Source organism: Macaca thibetana, chromosome 1 (assembly GCF_024542745.1).
Source record: "Macaca thibetana thibetana isolate TM-01 chromosome 1, ASM2454274v1, whole genome shotgun sequence".
NCBI classification, from domain to species: domain Eukaryota; kingdom Metazoa; phylum Chordata; class Mammalia; order Primates; family Cercopithecidae; genus Macaca; species Macaca thibetana.
Genome location: NC_065578.1, coordinates 203,720,771 through 203,743,782, shown reverse-complemented (window position 1 = coordinate 203,743,782; position 23,012 = coordinate 203,720,771). Strand labels below are relative to the sequence as shown.

At 40.1% G+C, this 23,012-nt stretch overlaps 1 protein-coding gene across 1 annotated transcript in view; it reads right to left on the bottom strand.

Moving 5' to 3' along the window:
• NTPCR (nucleoside-triphosphatase, cancer-related) overlaps positions 1-23,012 on the bottom strand; it is an 805,437-nt gene that overhangs the window by 721,839 nt on the left and 60,586 nt on the right. The window lies entirely within an intron of this gene.

The following is a 23,012-nucleotide window of genomic DNA, read 5'->3' as shown; positions in this document are numbered from 1 at the left end:
ATGCCCACCTCGGCCTCCCAGAGTGCTGGGATTACAGGCGTGAGTCACTACGCCCGGCCTTTCTGTTAATTCTTATTGACTTCTGCCTTTGTTCAATTTATTACTAGAAGTCAAGAATTACGCTATTTTTCTGTTTGTTCAGAAACTTTGCTCTTAGGACTTCTTATAGATCATGGGAAACATAAAACTTGGTGCAAAGTCTCAATACCATAAGTTGAAAAACGAACGTTTCAATTAAGTAAGGAAATGAATAACCCTTCATAACATTTAATACCTTATTTCACTTGATCTGTTCTTGCGACTCTATCAACTCAGCGATCTTAGGTCTAGTCAATTTAAAACATACGTATCATTTTTTAAACTCTCAGAAACCTTAAAAATTAATATAATTTCCCTATTTTACAGGTAAGAAAGCTAAAAATCAGAATGAGAGGTTTCTAATTATGCATTACAAAGTAGAAGATTGACTTGGAAGTCAATGCTCTTAAATCCTGTATTTTATCACCTCCAAAGTAAAGTCATTTGGGGTCTCAGATAGTCCAAACAACAAATTTAAAAACTCTTCCTTTCAAGTTGCGGCCCACTATAGATGCAGCTTATTTGCTTTATCTTTGACAAGCAAACATCTCTAATTCCAATTTACTTTATTGCTATTTTGCCCTTGCAACCCATTTGAATTCCTTCTTACATGACATTTTAGCATTTTTTAAATGTTGAGTCTTTTAGGTTGGTTTTGCTTTTTATTAGACCTGTACAGTTTTGTTAATTGACTAATGATTTTGTTTATTATTTAACCTACAATTAATCTTTTTTTTCCTTTGGTGATATTTGTTCCTTTGCCCTGTTTTTAAAACTACTTTCAATTTTTAGATGTTTTGTTGGATCTATTTAGAGCTTCATCACCATGGCAATATGTTTTTATTTTAAACACTGCAAACAAATATACTAGGAGTGCACCCTTTTAATCTTCACCAGTTACTGTGAGATTGCTGTGTAAGCTAATTTACACATTTGTAAATACATTATTTGCAGGAAGAAAACTTCTGAGATACAGCTCAGGAAAAGCCTGCTGAATTTATGTTGTAAGCATTACTTCACACAGTTGTATCAGTCCGTTTTCACATTGCTTTTAAAGACATACCCGAGACTGGGCAATTTACAAAAGAAAGAGGTTTACTGGACTTACAGTTCCACATGGCTGGGGAGGCCTCACAATCATGGAGGAAGGCAAGGAGGAGCAAGTCACATCTTAACAGGATGGCAGCAGGCAAAAAAGAGCTTGCGCAGAGAGACTCCTTTTTTTTTTTTTTTTTTTTTTTTTTTTTTTTTTTTGAGACAGAGTCTCGCTCTGTCCCCCTGGCTGGAGTGCAGTGGCGCGATCTCGGCTCATCGCAAGCTCCGCCTCCCGGGTTCCCGCCATTCTCCTGCCTCAGTCTGCTGAGTAGCTGGGACTACAGGCACCCGCCACGGCGCCCGGCTAATTTTTTGTACTTTTAGTAGAGACGGGGTTTCATCGTGTTAGCCAGGATGGTCTCGATCTCCTGACCTTGTGATCCACCCGCCTTGGCCTCCCAAAGTGCTGGGATTACAGGCGTGAACCACCGCGCCCAGCCGAGACTCCCATTTTTAAAACCATCAGATCTCGTCAGACCCATTCACTATGGCGAGAACAGCACAGGAAAGACCCGCCCCATGATTCAATCGCCTCCCACCGGGCCCCTCTCATAACACGTGGGAATTATGGGAGCTACAAGATGAAATTTAGATGGGGACACAGAGTCAAACCATATCAACAGTGTAAAGATGAAAAGACAACAAAAATATCTTCATACTTCCTTATCCCCTCTTTGCAATAAAACCCTTAACTAGAAGAAACAGTCCACTCTTTTTCCTCTTCCTCCTACACTTCCCACTTATTGTCACCTTGTAATATTCAGAGAGCACTTGAATTAAGGATCTGGATAAGGAGATGCTTTCAGGTAATCATTAGCTCACATACCCATAACTTATGCTAAAAGGTGGGATGGCGTTTGTAAAGTGCTTTCATAATGCAATATTATTGTTAAAGACAAGGGTGGACTCTTTTTTTTATTTTGACATGGCCTGTCTTGAAATAAATATCAATTCAATATGAAAAAAGACATTTAGAAAATTAAAACCTAAAATCTTTTTATTTTGATTTATTTATTTTCAGTTGCTATCTGCCCTCTGTAGAAATGTAAAGGCATCTAGGTGAGAACTTACCAAATGCGGTAATTCTTTAGCTTTAATGAATCTAGGCTCAGAATCCACCACTGTGCATTATCAGTCATTTTCCCTTTGCACAAATTATCTAATTGCTTTGAGCTCACTCCCCTCATCTGTGAGAGGGACACAGGGAAGCCTGTCGGAGTTCCTTTGGGGGTGAAATAGAAGTCTCCATGAATTCATGTGGAGATGCTCTGTAAACATTTGTCTTTTCTTTCAAGAACAGTCGTTCTTCTCTTTTCTATAAACATGTCAACCTTTTCCCTTCTCTGAGATATGTCATTACATTTTCTTTTTACTCTTCACCCGGTAGTCACTTGAAGCTATTTCTAGAAAATATGTAGGCACATCTTTTTGTATGTATCAAACTGAGTAGAAATGATTCTCAATTCCATTTTAACAAATCTTTAAAAATTATTTGGGCCAGTTAAAGTATTATTTATTGATAATTCTCTCTTTTGGTTTACTTTTGAACTTTGAAGTGAACTACATTATGATATAGCTATATCTACTAATAGAATATTCTATTTTTCTATTATCCAACTTTCTCCATGGGCTGTGAAAAAAATATATAATCAGTTTTAGAATACAATGTGTCAGTAACTTATACAATGGCTGCAGTCTTTTATTTGTTTTTCCATCTCCATGTAGCAGCAGCTGTAGGGCAGGAGATGCAGGATATTTTACTTCTTTAGTGTATTTTCTCTGCTGTTCATTATCTTATATTTTCTTTATACTTGACAAATATGTGGCTTGAAAATATTTACCTTAAATCAAAGATGATAATCTGATGCGTATGCATTGGGGGATTTAGATTTCCTGAGCGCTCATGAACACATGAACATGTGAACTATTTCTGTTGATTATTTTTCTTTGTGGATAATATATAAGTTTGATGGCATCTCTACATCCAGGTCTGCCTGAAGAAATGGGACTTGGAAGGAAGAGGACAAAGGCATCTGAGAAATGTAGAAGCACCATGAAATCCAGGGATTTAACCTCTTAAGCTACCAAATACATTCCCAGTTCCTAAGAGAGAAATCCATAAGCCTTTTAGCTGCTCAGAAGCCCATGGGGCACAGCCCGATGTTGCCTTGTCCCAGAATTGTCCTCGGCTCCACTCTGTACTAATCCTTGTCATCTCCTCTCCCTTGCAGGCGATTCCACTAATCTGAGCCATCTGTGCATCTTGACCACAAGGAGGATACCACCCTAAGCCTCCAAGACCAGTTGGCCAAACAGAGATTTGGCTACTCCTCCAGGAAGAGGTTTCTCATTATGTCAGATGCATCTCTCTCAGAAGCCCTTGCAAGCAGTCAAACCATTTTGTAACATCAGTTCTGATACGCAGCTCAAGAGGCACCGTGGGTGCAATCACATCTGACATAATATAGCTGCTAGAACACTTGGTCTGGCAGTTTTAGAAAGGGACTTTCATGATTAAAACACTCTCAGGGCAGCATCTGCAATGCCACCTACATCTTTTGCCTGAGGGATTCCCAGAGGGTCAATATCACCTCCTTTTCCCTTCTTTTGCTAACTCAGTGAAGAAAGAGCAAAGACAAGTGAGTCAGAGCTTGGGATAAATTATTACACATATGTCTGTGCATGTTTGCATCTGAGAATAAATGAAAGAAAAATTAACCTATTGTTTCACTGTGAAAGTTATATTATTAATTGGTTCCCTACAATGTGTTTTAGCTAAAAAGTAATAACTCATCATTAGGGTGCTGCCCAAGAGTATTACGCTACCATGGAAACAGCCTGTAAGAAAAGACAATCTTTCATTTTCCCTCAGAGGTACCATTTCATAGATGTTTTAATAGAACATTCAACACACACACACACACACACACACACACACACACACACACACACACAGCATAACTGGTGGACTGTCCCTAATAAAGCATCTTCCCTCAGATGCAGTTCTCCTAGCAAACTCCTCTGGTTCTTATCTCCCAATAGCAATGAAGCCATCACATCACGGGTTCCCGCTGCTGGATGTCAGCAGATCAGAGGCCGGGAGGGGCACACATCTGAATTCCCTTCCGTTTTAAGTCAGAAGGAACCTACATCTATAGGCTTCCTGGATGTGGAGCCAGTGTTAATCATTTCAGTGGAGTGCTTGGCACAGCTGTGTGTAGGCACCGTTCCAGGTTCTGAAGATTCACCAGGTATTGAATAAGAAACAGGTATTGAATAAGAACATGATGGTCAAAGAAGTCATTTCTGAGAGCCTTGTGTGGGATGAAGGAGATCAACAGGGTGACATGATAGAGCCTCAGCAGTGAGAGGGGACAGGGAGGGAGATAAAGTGGTCAGAGAAAATCTCTCTGGAGAGAGAGTATTTGAACAGAGATTAAAGGAAGAGAAAGAGCCAGAAATCCTAAAAATTATCTGAGGAAGATTATTTCAGCAGAGGAAACTGAAAGGGTGAAGATTACCTCTGAAAAAAACTGAATAATCTCTTTTTCCCAGAAAACATTCAGCCAATGTGGCTAGAGAGAGGTGAGTGGGAAAAAAGGAGGGAAGCATGTTGTCTGGGCTTGTGGGGCACCGTGGCCTGTGGTCAGCAGCTTGGATTTGTTCTAAATGCAGTAGGAAGCTATTGGAGGGTATTAAACAGAAGAAAAACTGATCTGATCTGATTTGTTAAAAGACTACATCAAACGGTGGAAGCCCCTGTGTTTGGGGCTCAATTTGAAAAATTCTCCCTTGACATCCTTAAGTGTTTGTTCTGCTCCTTAAGTCCTGGTCATACCAAGCGGTCATCATTTCCTAGGTAGAGAAACCAAGGTCAACTTTAGCATCAAAAAGCACCCCTCAGGCCGGGCGCGGTGGCTCAAGCCTGTAATCCCAGTACTTTGGGAGGCCGAGGCGGGTGGATCACGAAGTCAGGAGATCGAGACCATCCTGGCTAACATGGTGAAAACCCGTCTCTACTAAAAATACAAAAAACTAGCCGGGCGTGGTGGCGGGCGCCTGTAGTCCCAGCTACTCGGAGGCTGAGGCAGGAGAATGGCGTGAACCCGGGAGGCGGAGCTTGCAGTGAGCCGAGATCGCGCCACTGCACTCCAGCCTGGGTGACACAGCGAGACTCCGTCTCAAAAAAAAAAAAAAAAAAAAAAAAAAAAAAGCACCCCTCATATCCATGGCTTGTTATGTTTTCAAAGTAACGAAGCAGTAATACATGAAGTTGATATGTTACAAAAGAGTTCAACCTCAGCCTTTTCCTTTTTTTTTAGATTTTGCACTTAAAACTTAATGCTACAATTACCCATGGTTTTTGATCATTGTGCACTTTTTAATTAAGAAAGTATATCAAACATAAAAAGACGTTGGGTCAAAACAGCCAAGCAATCTGTGCTTACTTGGGATGGAAACAATTTTAATTGATGCAATTTGCAGCCATTTAAATATTTCATATTTGGTTATTAACACTGCAGGGAAAGTGGGCACTTCATGCTGACAGACCAATGGAAAGAGAATTGCTGGTTTTGTAATTTTCACTTGCTCGGGTCTCATTTGGCTTGGGGTTTGCTGTGAGTTGTGTGGGTCAGGTGAATGCTGGGTCCTCAAAAGACAGAGGACAGAGATCTGGAAAGTGATATTTCATATTTGAACCTGGTCATTAGCACTAGAAAGGTGATGGAGCTGTGATTTTGTAAAAGCTGTTTCTTCCTTAATACTGTGTGAAAAAATCTTCCAAATAAGTACTGTAGCTTAGTGCTTAGATTTCATGATGCCCGCTGCAGGAGATGTGGGTGAATGCACTCAATCAGCTGTTTAATTAGACGGCCCCAGCTAGCAAAGAGATTGCCTGTTGAGTTAAGCATTTCCTGATTTTATTCCTTGTCTCCAGCTCACAGTGGAGTCTGTGGTGCTTTCTGATTTACGTCGGTCTGAATTCCCCCTTTAGGGACTGGAAGAAAAAGGTAGAGGAGGATTAAAACAGGGAGTACAGAAATGAATAGCTCCTTCACCTGTTGACATCCACTATGGACAACATTTTTTTAAAAAAAATTAACTTACACAAGAATAGAAAAGACTCTAGTTCATAGTAGGAGGAGCATGATGAGATCTAAGGTATTCCTTCTATCACAGACAGTTCTAGAGGGACTGTGGAGCCCTTTGGGGGCAGTCTTGACCAAGTGTCTCTTTCTTTCTATCTGCACACAGAAGTTAAAGAACAGGGAACTGGATAAGACCGTACAGACCTCTTTTAAGGACATTTTCCAAAAAAACCATTGTGTGGAAAAAATTCTGTCAAGCCTGCAAAAGTTGTTAGATCTCCAAGCCCATCTATCTCTCTTTTCCAACACCGACTTACTCACCAGGAAGAGAAACAAAAGCAGCTGCCAGGAGCTGAAGCAAACAGAAGCTTCCCTATAAACATGGGTTCTCATAAAAGCACAAATGAAACGGAGGGCAGAGGCAGGGAGTTGCATTTTTCATTAGACTTTCATCACGCGAGTGCATTTTTCTCCACAAGTGTCCTCGTCATTGGACTCTCAAAGACCTAACATCTAGTTAGTTCTAACCACATCTGGTCAGAGCAAAGAGAAGGTCCCAGCACAATCAGGCCACTGCTGATGACTTCTGACTAGAATCCCAATGGACTTGGGTTTGAATGTTGCTTGAGTGCAGTATGTTGTGTGGAAATGATATTTTCAATGTCTTTCTTCCAAATCCAATGGTTGAAGGTTTTAGGGGGAAAATCAGGAGAAATGCTTTGGGTTCTTACCACTACCTAGTAGAAGACAATAGTTACATCTTGAATGCATATGAAAAGGGTGCTCTTTCAAAGACCAGCTATGGCATTTGTATAAGATACCTTTAGTGCTATACATAATATGAGACCAGCTCAGAGGACATGCGGTTTGTCAGAATATATGGCTAGGAGGAATTCTGTACAAATCTATTGCTACATATGGATTTCCTTTGATGAATATTTAAAGCCTATAGTTTACTTAAGATTTTTTGCTTGATGCCTTGTTTAATTAAAGCCTCAAGAAATTTACTTTGGCTTTTTAATAGGAGACTCTTAACTACTTTTTCTCACACGTATAATTTCCTGCATGTTATTTTTCCATTTCTATTTAGGAAACATATGGAAGTCTAGTCTTTTTCTAAAAGTGAAATCTGCAGAACTGAGGTCATTTTTTGGAACTACCTGGAGTGAATCCAAAAATTGTGAGATGCTCTGGGGAAACTGTCTAGATGTATCAAGTGTGACTGTTAAGGAACATCTGGCCTCATGAAGCCAACACACCCACACCCACAATTTATTCAGGAACTAATTATAACCCTACTTAATCTTAAACATGCTTATGTGGGATGAAAGTCTGGACTTAAGTCTTGTAATTTTATAAGATCATCTATGGAAGAACCAGAACATCCAATGATGGCCTAATATCTAATCCCAAAGGGTGGCTATTGGACGAAGAACGCTTGCTAAGGCTAGAGTCACTCAAAGAACACTTATGCAGACCAATATATCACTTGAAAGTCATGGTGAGGCTGCAAGTAAATTGTTAAATGTTTCTGGAATATCCATATCACCTGGCCACTGCAGAACCAAAGTGTGGCTACATCAATTAGTATCTGGGTTTGTTGAGACTGGCCATTGCTAAAGCTGGTTTCCAGATCATCCTCATCTTCCAATTTAATGAAGTATAACTTAATTCAGCAGAATTATAGTAGGTGCATGTAACTATGCTAGTAGAGACTATGGGATGCAATGCAGGGATGGTCCCTGCACTGGGTGACTTTAAGAGAGATGGAACGTAGTATACATGAAGGGAAATGGAAGGACTCTAAACTAATAGAAGGCAGGCTAAGTATGCATTTTCTCATTTTATCCATATGAGTTGCCTCATGAGTTGTGACACTGTGTCACCCCCTTTCTAGAAATAAAAAAAAAAAAAAGAGGTACAGAGGATTTAACTCTCCCAAAGATCTATAGCTACGAAGTATCAGAGATGATTCAAATCTGGTTCTATCTAATTGAAAGTTCATGCTCACCATGACTACTACTTGCGAGTCACTGAGCTACCCACCCTGACAGGATCTGAATGGGGAAGGTAGCCTCTGAGCAAGTCTGGGTCAGGCCAGGGCTATGGGTTGATAGTTTAGAAAGCTGGTACTCCTCAGGAAAGGTGATGGTATTCCTTGGTAACAGATTAACCTCCAAATCTCAAAAAATAGAACAACTGGGGCCTCTTTCTTGCTCACACAAAGTAAGGCACATGTCAGGTGACTCTCCAGGGTATGCTTTCATGTTGCAGCTCTACCATCTCAACAGGTAGCCTCCACCACTAATGTGGTAGGGAAGAAAGGGGTAAGAAAACTCAGATCCATTTTTAATTTCCTCTAAAGGGAGATGACTCCCTTCACTTCTACTGGGGGTTCGCCGGCTTGATGCTGTGGTTTGGATATCCCCTCCAAAACACATGTCAAAACATAATCCCCAATGTGGCAGTACTGAAGGATGGAGCCTTTAAGAAGTAATGGGGTCATAAGAGATCTGCATTTATGAATGGATTAACCTATTCATAGGTTAATGGATTGATGGGTTAATGAATTAATGGGTTATCATGGGATTGGGACTGGTGGCTTTATAAGAAGAGGAAGAGAGACCCGAGCTAGCACATTAGCACAGTCCTCTCACCACGCAATGCCCTGTGCTGCTTCAGGACTCTTCGGAGAGTCCCCACTGGCAAGAAGTCTCTCACCTGATCCAATCCCTCGACCTTAAACCTCTGAGCCTCCAGAACTGTCAGAAATAAATTAGTTTCCTTTATAAATTACCCAGTTTCAGGTGCTCCATTATAAGCAACAAAAAACAGAATAAGACATCTGACTAACCACATGATCCCAACACGACTGCAAAGAGTGTCTGGAAGTCTTCTAGTGTGCCTCGATGGAAAGAACCAGAGGTAGTTACCAGGAGTAAGTGTGCTCCTTCCTGCTTAGCCCAGAACTACCTGCGGGCTAGGAGACACCAGTGGTTGCTTCTCTTTTCTGGGTTATTGATACACCTTGACTATGGCCCAAAAAATAAACTTACTCTCGGTGTCTTGCAGAAAATGGAAATCAGCTAAGTGAAACTGAAAATTGATCCAATAATCTAAATAATAAAGACCAAGAATTTTATCCTTTCACTGAAACAGAGAATTGAAGCAAAGTAATAAATCCTTCAATTCCCTAGATTACTACTTAAATTATACACTTATCTTCACTAGTGTAAATCTGGCCTCTCCATCTGCCAAAGGATAGTTTACCTCTTCAACTAACCCTCCCGGAACACCTGCTACTGTGCTAAATGCTGGAAACAAAGCTAAATCAGTCTGTACTTCTGGTTCTTTTTGTCAAGAAGAGAAGTTAAAACTAATATACAAATAGCTATAAAAAAGGAAGAATATGAGAAGCTCTAGGAGGTCAAATAAAAGAATGGGTGTACAAAACATGCTATTCCAGGCCGCATGCCCACAGCTGATTGGAGCAGGAACAGAGGCCTAATCCAGGAATTAACTTATGGCCAGGCTAGAAAGGACAGGAAGGACCAATGTGAATTCACTCTTGGCAGTTGAAATTAGAAAACCCAGAGACTGAGTTAATGAAAGGACATGTCCAGTTGAAGCTGCAGTGATCACTATAGTCCAGCAAGCTGAAGTTAGAAGCCTGGGAGCAAAAGACAGCACAGAAGCTGATAGAGAAGCAGATGCTACAAGAGAGAGAACATGCTTCTCTGTGTCATTCAGCAAACCCCTCCTGGCGTTGGTTCCCAGGGGAGCAGCTGCCCTGAAGTTTGTGTTCATGGAAGAACATGCCATACAAGTTACAAGCATAGTTCTGGAGACCCTAGTTCATATTTCAGTTTGGCACAACATAGCTGTGCAATGGTGTAAGATATTTAACCTGTCTAAGCCTCTGTCTTCTCAATTGGAAAATGTAGGACACAATTCATACATTTGTTGCAAAGATTAAAAGAAATAATACATGGAACATAGAAAGCACTAAAGTGCTATTATCAATGTTACTATTATTTCCATGAGCTCTCACCTTCACAATCCATGTGTGCCTTTGTAATAACCTACTCTCTCTATTTTTCCTCCTGAAGGAACTGAATGAGTCTTTGTTTCTCTTGACACAAAGATCCCAAATAAGTCTTTTGGTTTTATGTAAAATAGTTTCTGAGGGGGCAAGATTTGAGGCAGATCTGGCATTTTCCTTAAGTCGGAACAATACATTGGTAGATTATCTGAAAGATTTCTTCTAGTTCTAACATTTTATGATGCTCAACAAAAATCAGTTAGTGCTTGTTATTTCTGTAGAGTATTTAATAATACTTTTTAACAGGGACATATTGAAGACCCAGAAATGTAAAAGTGGTTGTTTATGGATCATCTTCTCATATACTCATTACTGCATCCAATTGCACAGCACTCCATAAGGTAGGCATGGAAGATATTACTTTCACCCCATTCTTCAGATGAGAAAATAGAGCTCACACAGTACATGTGACTTATCACAGGTTAAAAAGTGGCAAACTATTGGCTCAAAAATCCTGGTTTTCTGATACCTGCCTCCATGCTCTTTCTGCCATTTCCTGCTCTCCTGCTTCCTCCGCCCCAAACCCAGAGTGTTGTATGAGGTTCTCCAGGGCATAGGAATGCAGAAAGAGAGAGGGGCTGTAAGTGGAAGAGGGGGACAGGAGGATGCATACAGGCCTTGGGATGACAACAGTGGACACTAATAATGGGAATTTAATCCACATTTATGATGCAGGGGCAGGTGAGCCTCAAAAGTGGGGCTTAATCTGGGAGGGTTCTTGGCTTCACTCAGGAAAGAATTCAACAGCAAGCTGACAGTAGAGGAAAGTAGGTTTACTGAAGCGGCAGTGTACAGCAGAGTGGCTGCTTTCTGCAGAGCAAGGCTAACCCATAGGCTGTTGGGTAGCTATATTTATACCGACTTTTTAATTACATGCAAATTAAGGAGCAAGTTATCCAGAAATCTTTAGAAAATAGGTGTTAACTTCTGCTGTTGCCATGGCATTTGTAAACTGTCATGGCACTGGTGGGAGTGTCTTTTTTATTTTTTGTTTTTTTGGGTACATATTGTATATATTTATGGAGTAAATGAGATACTTTGATACAGACATGTGATGTGTAATAATTACATCATGGTAAATGAGGTATCTATCCCCTCAAACTTGTATCCTTTGTGTTACAAACAATCCAATTATACTCTTTAAGTTATTTTAAAAGGTACAATTAAGTTATTATTGACTATAAGGCTGGGGGTAGTGGCTCATCCCTATAATTCTAGAACTTTGGGAGGCTAAGGCAGGTGGATCTCTTGAGGTCAGGAGTTTTGAGACCAGCTCAGGTAATGGCAAAGCCCTGTCTCTACAAAAAATAAAAATAAAAAAAAATAGCCAAGTGTGATGGTGTACACCTGTACTCCCAGCTACTTGGGAGAATCACATGAGCCCAGGGAGGTCGAGGCTGCAGTGAGCCATGATTGCACCACTGTATTCCAGCCTGGGTGACAGAGTGAGACCCCATGTAAAAAAAATAAAAATAAAAATTATTATTGACTATAGTCAGTCTGTTGTGCTATCAAGTACTTGGCCTTATTCATTCTTTCTGATTATTTTTTATACCCATTTACCATCCCTGCTTGTCCCCCAACCCCTCCACTACCCTTCCAAGCCTTTGGTAAACATCCTTCTACTCTCTACCTCCATGAGTTCAATTGTTTTAATCTTTGACTCCCCCAAATAAGTGAGAACATGTGAAGTTCGCATTTCTATGCCTGGCTTATTTTACTTAATAACCTCCAGTTCCATCCATGCTGTTGCAAATAACAGGATCTCATTCTTTTTATGGCCAAATAGTATTGTGTTGTGTATACGGACAATGTTTTCTTATCTATTCATCCACTGATGGATACTTAGGTTGCTTCCATATCTTGGCTGTTGTGAACAGGGCTGCAACACTCATAGGAGTGCAGATATCTCTTCTATATACTGGTTTCCTTTCTTTTGGTTATATACCTAGCTGTGGGATTGCTGGATCATATAGTAGCTCTATTTTTAGTTTTTTGAGGAACCTCCAAACTATTCTCCATAGTGGTGGTACTAATTTACATTCCCACCAACAGTGTACAAGGGTTTCCTTTTCTCCACATCCTCGCCAGTATTTGTTATTGCCTGTCTTTTGCACATAAGACATTTTAACTGAGGTGAGATGATATCGCATTATCGTTTTGATGTGCATTTCTCTGATGATCAATGATGTTGATCACCTTTTCATATGCCTGTTTGTCATTTGTGCGTCTTCTTTTAAGAAATGTCTATTCAGATCATTTGCCCATTTTAAAACATATTTTAGGGTTTTTTTTCCTATAAAGTTGTTTGAACTCCTTATATATTCTGGTCAGATGGGTAATTTGAAAATATTTTCTCCCATTCTGTGGGTTGTCTCTTCACTTTGTTAATCATTTACTTTGTCATGCAGAAGCTTTTTAACTTGATGTAATCCCATTTGTCCACTTTTGCTTTGGCTGCCTGTGCTTGTGGGATATTACTCAAATTTTTGCCAAGACCAATGTCCTAGAGAGTTTCGCCAGTGTTTTCTTGTAGTAGTTTCACAGTTTGAGGTCTTAAATAAAGTCTTTAATCTACTTTGATTTATGTATTTGGCAAGAGATAGGAGTCTAGTTTCATTCTGTGTATGGATATCCGGTTTTCCCAGCACCATTTATTGAAGAGACTCCCCAGTGTATGCTCTTTGCCCCTTTGTTGAAAATGAGTTTACTGTTGGTGTGTGGACTTGTTTCTGAGTTCTCTATTCTGTTCCATTGGTTTATGTGTCTATTTTCATTCCAGCACCATGCTGTTTTGTTACTACAGCTCTGTAGTATGATTTGAAGCCAGGTAATGTAAGCGTGAGTGCTGATGAGCAGTGAGGGCAACCAGAGGTTACCTTCAATGCCATATGCTGGTTCTAACCAGTTTCCTTATTTCATCCTGCTGGGACCAGGAAATAAGTCCTGCTAGTCTGCTACCTCACTAGGAAGGGCCACAGGGAAGATGGCAACCATCTTTTCATCTTTCCTTCTTTTGGTTTTCCTTTAACCACAGCAGGAAGGCCTATTCAACTGTTCCAAGAAACGGTAGCCAGAGAATGGCATATAAAGTGAGGAAGGGGTACAAGTGGCCATTGTGATCAACAACTAGGATGTTAGGAAAAAAACAACAGCAAAAAGGGGATTCGGCTATGGTGTGCTGGTAAACTCCCTCACATTACCTGACTTCAAATCATACTACAGAACTATAGTAACAAAAGAGCATGGTACTGGCATAAAACCAGACATATAGACCAGTGGAATATGTTTAACTGGCTATCCCACACCAAACACACACACTAAGAGATTTAGTATTTGCCAGTTTCTGTGGTGTAAATACTTCCAGCGAGGGACAAGCTACCAATCTGATTTTCCTGACTGTGAAGTTGTACAACCAGGAAGGTTTGTACAGTTATCCAGTTGTCCAGTTGTACAGTTGCATATCATTTCAGCATTTCCATCTTATAGGCAAGAGATGTAGATAAAGGCCGAGCATAGATAATAGTAAAATGTAGCACAATGATTAGGAAATGAAGAATTTTGAGCATTTATTAATTTTGTTAAGTATATTTTATTTAATTGTAAGTTTGCATGATTCAATATTTCATAAAGGCAGTATTGAACAACAGGCTCACAAAATTTCTAAAAATTTAGCAATAAGCTCCTGAGAGCTGGTAAAAGCTGTCTCAGCATACCAGTGGAGTTAGCCGTTTGCCTTCAGCCCAACAATGAGAGGTACATAGAATATATTCCACTCCTCCTTCCTCTCCAGCCTGTGGGGGGTTAATGAAGTGGCAATTACTATTATCTGACCCCCTCATCCCCCATCATGTCCGGCCTACCCTCCTCTGCCCTCCTGAGTCATTATTGAAAGAGGAGGGCAGATTTTTTTATTGATCTCTTCCTTCACCTTCAGAGTAAGCTCTGTGATCCAGTATTGAGTGCAGCTTCTATAAACACTTGTACTGTGTGTTTATTGTGACACCTGGAATATCATGAAGGCAGCTTCTATTAGACACTGAATGCTAAGATAAACAGCCAGTCTTGTCTAGTTGGAACCATGCAGACCTCGTGAATATAGTCTTATAAATTTTACAACACCCGTGAAATATCGCTCTGGAAGCAGGAACATTACAGAGATGGTTAAACCAGACCCCTAATTCCCCCGAGGACTATTTTTATAGCTATTAATCTCATATCAGGTACAATTTACAGCCATAATAGCTATTTCTTTGCTGGCATATATGTACATAAACCAAACCAGTATGAAAGAGAAGGTATTTAGATACAATTAAAGCAACGGATTTCCATGCGCACTTCGGATAGAGAACATAGATGACTCACTTCTCTCAAAAATGATTCTTTTGTATAATTTTGACTTCATTAAATTCTGCAAAGAGAATTTTGAAAACAGCAATCACAAATTCCCCAAAGCCCAAAGTAACTGATTCCACAATAAAGAGTGGAAGCATCACACTGGAATGGCTAAGATAAATGTCTGAGAATCCCTTTAAATGCCGGAAGTCATAGCCCACCAGTATTTGCCTGTGGGGCCCGGGGGAATTTATGTACTGCAGCTAAATAAAACATAAAACATTATGATGTATATTTTCTAGCATCTAGGCTGTTTGCTCCATATAAAAGTTTATTAATACCTTCAGGGATTCAGATAAATGTTGCAAATTCTCAAGTTCTACTGCTTGTGCTACAGATAGACTTTATTTGAAAGTTACCAGTTTTTTGCAGTATTTGTTTATTGGGTCATAGACTCTCCTATTTCTATTTGGGGACATATGAATATTTTCACAAGCTTCTATATGAACCAGGTTACATTAAGACCATCATTTTAAAAAAAATAAGATGTTGTAGTGTCTAGCACCAAGCTTGCAAATACTGACTCTGTAATGCGAGTTTCTAGGAGAGAGAGAGGAGGGGCCAAGGGACAGAATTGGACCTACAGTAGTTCTAGAGAAGACTGGTTATATGGCGTTCTTAGTTTTTCTCCATATTTAATCACCCAGAGTCAGGGCTTTTTCTGCTTTGATTACAAATATAACATCTAAGGCTGTAGCCCACAGAAGCCATGTCTGTGCATGGATTCATTCTGGAACCATTGGTTCCTCCCAGGAGAAATCATCACTTCCATGTTGAGCCATGCTAGAGCTGGTGTATATTTTGAAAAGGAATCAATGAGCAGGAGAAACCTTCCTGTTTCCAATCCCCCTGTCTGCACTATGGCAGTCCAGACTGAAGGGGAGGGAGAGGCACTTAGATACTGAGGTGCTTCAGCCTTGCGCACACACCTCCTTCTTTCCTCCTGCTTCTCAACACAGTGCAGGTGTCACCTCCGTCTTTCATCTCCAAGATTTCTCCCTCCTCAAAATCTCATAACACGGTCCCACTAGGATACCCAGTTTATAGACCGATTTCATAAAGTTGTATATTTTTCTCCTGGTGTCTGTTTGCAGAATATCATCAAGTTCAGCCACTCACTACCTGTGTGACTTTGAGCAAGTTTCTTAACCTCTCTGAGCCTTTGTTTTCATAATGAAATGGGGCTGAGAAAACACTTTGGAGGAGTTTTGTGAGGATTAGATAGACAACTGGTGTCAAGGGCATAGTGCCTGGCATGTGGCTGTCTTTTCATATAGGTAGTTGTTAAAATAACTGTTGCAATTTTTAAAAAATTTAAATAGATCTTCATAAAAGTGAATTTGCTTGTGAAATCAGTCCCCGGACTAACAAATTATTAGCACTCCAGAAGCCCTTTCCTACCCTTCCCAGCCACTAACTACCTCTCTCCCAAGGAAAACCACTTATGTGATTTCAACATCATGGATTAGTTTTTGAACTGTATGAAAATAAAATCAAATTGCATGCTCTCTTTCCTCCACTCAGCATTATGTTTGTGAGAGGCATCCATGCTGTTGTATGCAGTTGTAGTTAGTTCATTCTCATTGCCATATAGTATTTTATGTTATAATATACAATTTATCCTTTCTACTCCACAGGTGTTTGGATTGCATTCAGCTCCTGGATATGACACCATTCTGCCATGAATACCCTTGTGTATGCATTCTAGGAAACCCGTGTGGTGCATTCTGAGAGGACGGATGGCTGGGTCGCTGGGCACATTCTGCCCGAGTAGATGTGCTGTCAACATTTGCCGTCAGGAAACGTGCCCCACTTCTCATGCCTGAAGCACACCCAGAAGTTATACTGAGCAATTATTTATAAATTGATCCTGATACTGAACAAAAGGCACATTTGAAAAGCAAAGAGAGAAGCATTTGTAAATTATTTTACTAGAAAATAAAATTTTTTCTTAATAATGAAATCCATTATTTACTCTGGAGCCATTTTAGATGATGATGTAGATTAGAGGTCGGCAAACTATGGCCCTTGGACCAAAGGTGGCATACTGACTGTTTTGTAAATAAAGTTTTATTAGAACACAGACACAAGCATTCATTACATAGTATCTGTGGCTGCTTTTACAGTACAGTGACAGAGTTGTTTAGTTGCAAGACCATGAGACCCACAAAGTCTAAATTATTTGCTATCCAGCTATTTAAAGAAAAAGTTTGCTGAACCTCGATATAAAGAATATTTAAAAAGGTGTGAGAAAGATCATTCTGAGCTCTTCTATGCTCCAGGCAATGTCCTCAATTCCATGCATGCTCCTTTATTCTTCACTACAAGGCAGGTACTCACTTTGCTCTCATTTCTCAGTGATTATCTCTAGGTGGTAAGAAATTGTTACTTGGTCCAAAGATTTTATAAATGATCATATATCTTTGACATCAGAAAAAAATAAACAGGACCAAAAAAATGTTACAGAAAAAACCTATAAAATATGGCACTTAGACAAAAGGGAGCTGGCCAGTCAAGAAAGTCCAGAAAAATGACAACGAGAGAGGCTTCTGCTGGCAAGGGGCCTCTATCCTTGCTCAGGGGAGAGAGACCTGGCCCAAGCCGCTTTGCAGCTGGCGTGCCCCACAGGAAGAGCAGAAAGTCAGGTGGTCATAGATGAGTGACTTCTGCATGGAGAGTCATCCAAATCCCTTCTGCTCCTCAGACAATAAAAAATTCTAGTTTCAATTTAGTTTCCCCTGTAAATTTGCCTGCAGGGGTAGAATAAACTGAACAGCAAACATCAGAATCCAATCTGCTTGATGGTTTTATTTCTCATTATGGATGAATAAATTGACACTTTGTTTTCTACCAAATCATTGTATATTCTAAATGAGTGCTTTTGTTCTTGTTTAATATTCAGTGGGACTGGGGGCAACACAGGACATACAGAATGCATATTTCCTTTCCTTTGGCCTAAGCCCTTTGCGTGTGTGTGTGTGTGTGTGTGTGTGTGTGTGTGTGTGTGTATGCTTAAGAAATCAGATGTGGTTATCATAACTTTATATGTAAAACCCACTGTGTACTCTTTTGCTTCCTTGTCTACTGAATCTAAATCTTAAACAATCAGCTTATGCAAAATTTACCTTCTGTATTAGGCAAGGTTCTTCAGAGAAACATGATCAATAGGCGATTACCTATGATTGATGATCAATCAATCAATCTATCTATCTGGTTATAGAATACAGGTAGATATCAAATGACATTCATTATAAGTTATTGGCTCATGAGTTTATGTGGCTGAGAAGTTCCAAGGTCTATAGCCGCAAGCCAAAGCTCCAAGAAAGCTGATAGGATATTCCCAGTCTGAGTCCTAAGGCCTGAGAGCCAGGAAAGTGGATAGTGTAAGTTCCAGTCTGAAAGCCAGCAGGCTCAAGACCCAAGAAGTGCCAGTATTTTAGACTAAGTTCAAAGGCTGAAAAAGACCAATATCCCAGCTCAATCAGACAGGAGCAATTCTGTCTTACTTAGCTGTTTTGTTCTATTCTGGTCTTCAACTGATTGGATGGGGCCCACCCACATTAGGAAGGGCAATCTGCTTTACTCATTCTACTGAATCAAATGCAAATCTCATCCAGAAACACCCTCATAGACACACCAGAATAATGGTCAGCCCAATGTCTGCGCACCCTGTGGTCCAGTCAAGTTGATGCATAAAATTAGCCATCATGCCTTTCTAAATTGTGCTGTAGCCAGAAAATAGACTTACTCCAATGAGCACTCCCATTTTGGCTGATTAACTAGGCAGGAGTGACAGCCTCTATTTTGTAGTTGGGTTTGTATTCCAAATCTAGGCTGTGGTGATATCACATAACCCTTTTACCTCTGGAATGTCTTAGATAAATTTTTGCATGGAAAAGAACAAACAAAAGTTTACTGTTTCTCAAAGCTTATTAGTGAAAATATTTTCTATACTTTCTGAGGAGGAACATGTGAGCCCAGACATTGACAGGCAACTTCTTGGTCGTGCAAATAACTCAGGTCTTTGAGATGGTGTGTTAGGCAGGTTTTCCTAGAAGCAGGACCTGAGACAAGGATTCAGGTGCATGTGACTTATTGAGCTTGTGGTATCTGGGGAAGGGATGGGGAAGTAAGATAGAACAGAGGAAGAGGGCGATGGTCTCAATGTTTGTGTCCTTCTAAAATTCACATGTTAAAAAGTAATCACCAGAGTGATGGTATTGGGAGGTGGGGTCATCGGAAATGAGATTAGTGCCCTCATAAAATAACCCCAAGCAAGCTTGTCCACTTCTTCCACCATGTGAGGACACAGAGAAGGCACCGTCTGTGATAAAGTGGGCCCTTACCAGACACTGAGTCTGCCAGTACCTTAATCTTGGCTGTCCTATCCTCCAGACCATGAGGAATGAATTTCTGTTGTTTATAAACTCCTCAGCCTATGACATTTTATTATAGCATCCTGAATAGACTATGGCAAGGAGTTAAGGAAGGATATAAACTCGCCTGGAGACAACCACCAGCCTGATCCCATGGGGAGCTCTGGAGCAAGAATTGTACCATAAAATTGGTTCTACTTTGACCAGGGAGATTGGTCTTTTGGAACCTGCTCCTCCATCACCCTGTCATCCCCCAAGGATGAATGAGTATGGATTGTAGGAAGGTGTAGTCTCCTGGGCTAGGGGTTCCCATTTTTCCATGGCCATTCTTTAGAGAAGGGGCAGCTTTGAGCCATTAGCAGGCAACACTCACAGCAGTTGAGGGATGGGTGATGGCCAGGAAAGGGATCTGGATGAGGCAGAAATATCTTCCCCTGAGCAGGGAGGAATTGTAACCTATCTGAGCGAATGTGGGTCAGAGTGTCTCTGATAACATTTTGGAGGTCATATCTTTACATAATGTGTTAGTCCATCTCACACTGCTATGAAGATACCACCTGAGACTGGGTAATTTATAAACAAAGGAAATTTGATTGACTCACAGTTCCACATGGCTGGGGAGGCCTCAGGAAACTTACAATTATAGCAGAAGGGGAAGCAGGCACCTTCTTCACAAGGCAGAAGGAGAGAGAGGGTGTGTGCGAAGGAGGAACCATCAGATCTCGTAAGAACTCACTCACGATCATGAGAACAGCAATACTGTTGCCCCCATGACCCAATCACCCCCACTAGGTCCCTCCCTTGACACATGGGGAATACGGGGATTACAGTTTGATATGAGATTTGGGTGGAGACGCAGAGCCAAACCACATCACACACTATCATACATTACAAAATAAAGAACAACAACAAAAAAAGTGCTTGGTTTTGAGAATAACTGGAATCTGGATTGTATGTTTATAATACAAAAAAAAGGCTTTCAGGAAAAATGTGTGTGTGTGTGTGTGTGTGTGTGTAGTGAAAAAAAGCAAAATCCTTTCCTCTGCCATATTTAAATTTACTATTATAAAATAAAATGTGTCCCTTGTCGATGTGAGAATTGCAGACGTGAGAATTAAAATTGTGTCCTAAATCCATTTGGGCATTGATGACATGTAGGAATTCATTATGAGAACTAACTCTCAATCCACAGTATAAATACCCATGGGTGAGTCTGCAATTACATGAGACTCATCTATTTTCCAGGAATTTCATTAATGGCATTAACGAAAAATATCAGCTTTGGCACTAAACTTGCATTAAAATTTCCTCTTTCCGAAATTGTCTTTGAGCATTTTAATTATAAATATGTAGATCTGGTGCTGCCTGATCCATTAGGCATACAGCATGTGGTTATTTAAATAGAAATTAAATAATTAATTATTAATTAATTATTCAAAATGAAATAAAATTAAGAATTGAGATTCTTGGTCACATAAAACCCAATTTCATTGCTCAGTATTTCTCTGTATCTTGTGACTACCTGATTGGATAGCACAGAGATAAAATATTTACATTCACTGCAGAAAATTCTATTGGTTAATGCGGATACAGACATTCAGAAACCTGAAATGAAGAGAGTCTTTTAAAAGTATAAAATATTTGTAAATAATTGTGTTTCAAATTTCTTTTCTTACACATTCTTAGAGTTATTGCTGCTGTCATTATCGTTGTTAGATTTTTTTTTTTAATGACAGTTATGTAAATAGAAAGGACTTTGGAGCTGAGTAGCCCCGGGTTCAAATTTACTTACTATCTATTGATAGGGTAAGTCAGTTAATATTGCTGAGTCTCAGTGTCCCCTTCTGTAAAATGGGGAGAATAACATTTACTTTGAAAAGGCTTCATGGAAATTAGATACATTCGTGCCTCCAAAAAATTCAGCCTGATGTCTGGCACTTAGTAGTGACCTTATGATAATTATTATGGTTTTCTTTCTTTAAAAAAAAAAAAAAAAAAAAGAGTTTGCTCTCTGCAGGCATGTTTTCATGAAATTTCTAGCTTACAGCATTAGAATTTCCCCCTATTCGTTTTGATATATTTGTTAATTATCCCATTTGCACGTGCCTGAAATCATTTTTAAGTTATATAATTCTCTGGTTTCTCTTCAGACCACATACATCTTTCGCCTTATAACTGTTTTGACAGTGGCAAATGAGTTGATTTCCTTCTTCATTCTCCTCTTTTTGGTTAAGCTTCTAAGATAAGTTACTGAAAAGGAATTAGAAGAAATTAAACTAAACCTAGATTTTATTATTCAATATGAAAGATAGGATGGTTATAAATCTGGACCAAAGCCTACTCCTATTATAGTGAAGAGACTAATCTCTCTCTGCGAGGGTCCTTGAGAATCATTTATAGAAGAGGCTTTTGAGATGCTTTAAAACATCAGAAGGAAACTCATCCAAAAATGAGTTGGCTCAGGAGTGCCAATTAGTCCTGCATTTGATCTGTAGCAGATGACAGGCATTTTAGCCTGAAGAGCTACATGCAGACCGCTGGGGGTAAGCCCTCTTCCCATCCGGAAAGCTGCCTAAGCCCCACCGAAAGGGCTGATGTTGAGTTCCAGGTTCTGCCTCCTTTGACTGAAACTCACTGAAGGACAATTCCTTAACCCCTAAAGATCCTGTGAGGGTATGCACAGTTATGAAGAAGACAAAAGGCAGGTTCAACAATACAGCCTTTAGGCAGCTGGCCAGGAATTTAAAAGCTGTGATTTAAAGAACTAAACAAAGTTCTCCTGGGAGACCAGGAAGCTTAGAAAATACCCCGGTCTCGCTCTCCATTGACAAAACAGCAAATGTAGAATGTGCCACTCCAAGTAAGGAAATTCCAGTCACTTCTGGGTTTTATTTCTTTTTAATGTATTAATCTGGTTTGCCCAGACAGCTGCTTTAGCCCCCAGTTTTGAATTTAAAAATCTACCCATGGATCCTCCAATCCACAATGACCCAATCCTGAGTACCTCAAGGAGGAAAGATATCTACAGTCACCGAAATTTTCATCCTGTATCTTAAAGAACTTCTACTGGAGGAGGAGTGAGATGACAAATTTGAATAATATATTACTAATAAATATTATTAATTATTAATATACTATTCGCTATATATTATTCAATTGTACATCTTATATATACTTCTATATATATATACACATATGCATATGTGTGTGGATTTTTTTCTGGACAGTGGGTGTTTTTAGCTTTCATGGACAGTGATTTCCTTTCAGAAGCAGAAAATGCATATTTGGGATTTTCAGGTGGGGAATGCAATGCTCTGGCTCCAAAGCTGGTCCCTAGAGACAGGGAAACCCCCCCCCCCAACAGGCCCTCCCTAACAGGGAAATGGCCTGCCACTGAATACAGTTTGCAGAGAAGCAGCTAAGCCTGAGCAGCAGGTACGGAGTGGTTCCCAGGCTGCTGCTGCAGTTGCTGCTTAAAAAAAAAAAGAAAAAAAAACCAAACCATGCCTCTGCACAGATGTGTGACAGCTTTCGAAAGGAGTGCAGCTCCTGCCCACCTGCTGTGCTCTATTTCAGAATGGAGTTTTCATTTAAAAGACAAAGCCTGGTTAGCTTTTTACCTTTGAACCTTATTGCATCAATTGCCACCCAGATTGCAAGTGTTTTGATTGGGGGAGGAATTGGGGTGAGAGAGGAGCCTGGGAAGGCCTCTCCCTTCCCTTCAATGAGGAGAGGTCACCTCTTCAGGATGGCAGTGCAGTCACAGCCCAAGGGCACTTTCTTAAACTGCTCAGCACCCCAGGCTCATAAGCAAAAGCCTCTCTGCTAAGCACACAGAGAGAAAGCGGAGCCATCATCTCTGCATTTGGCCCTGAG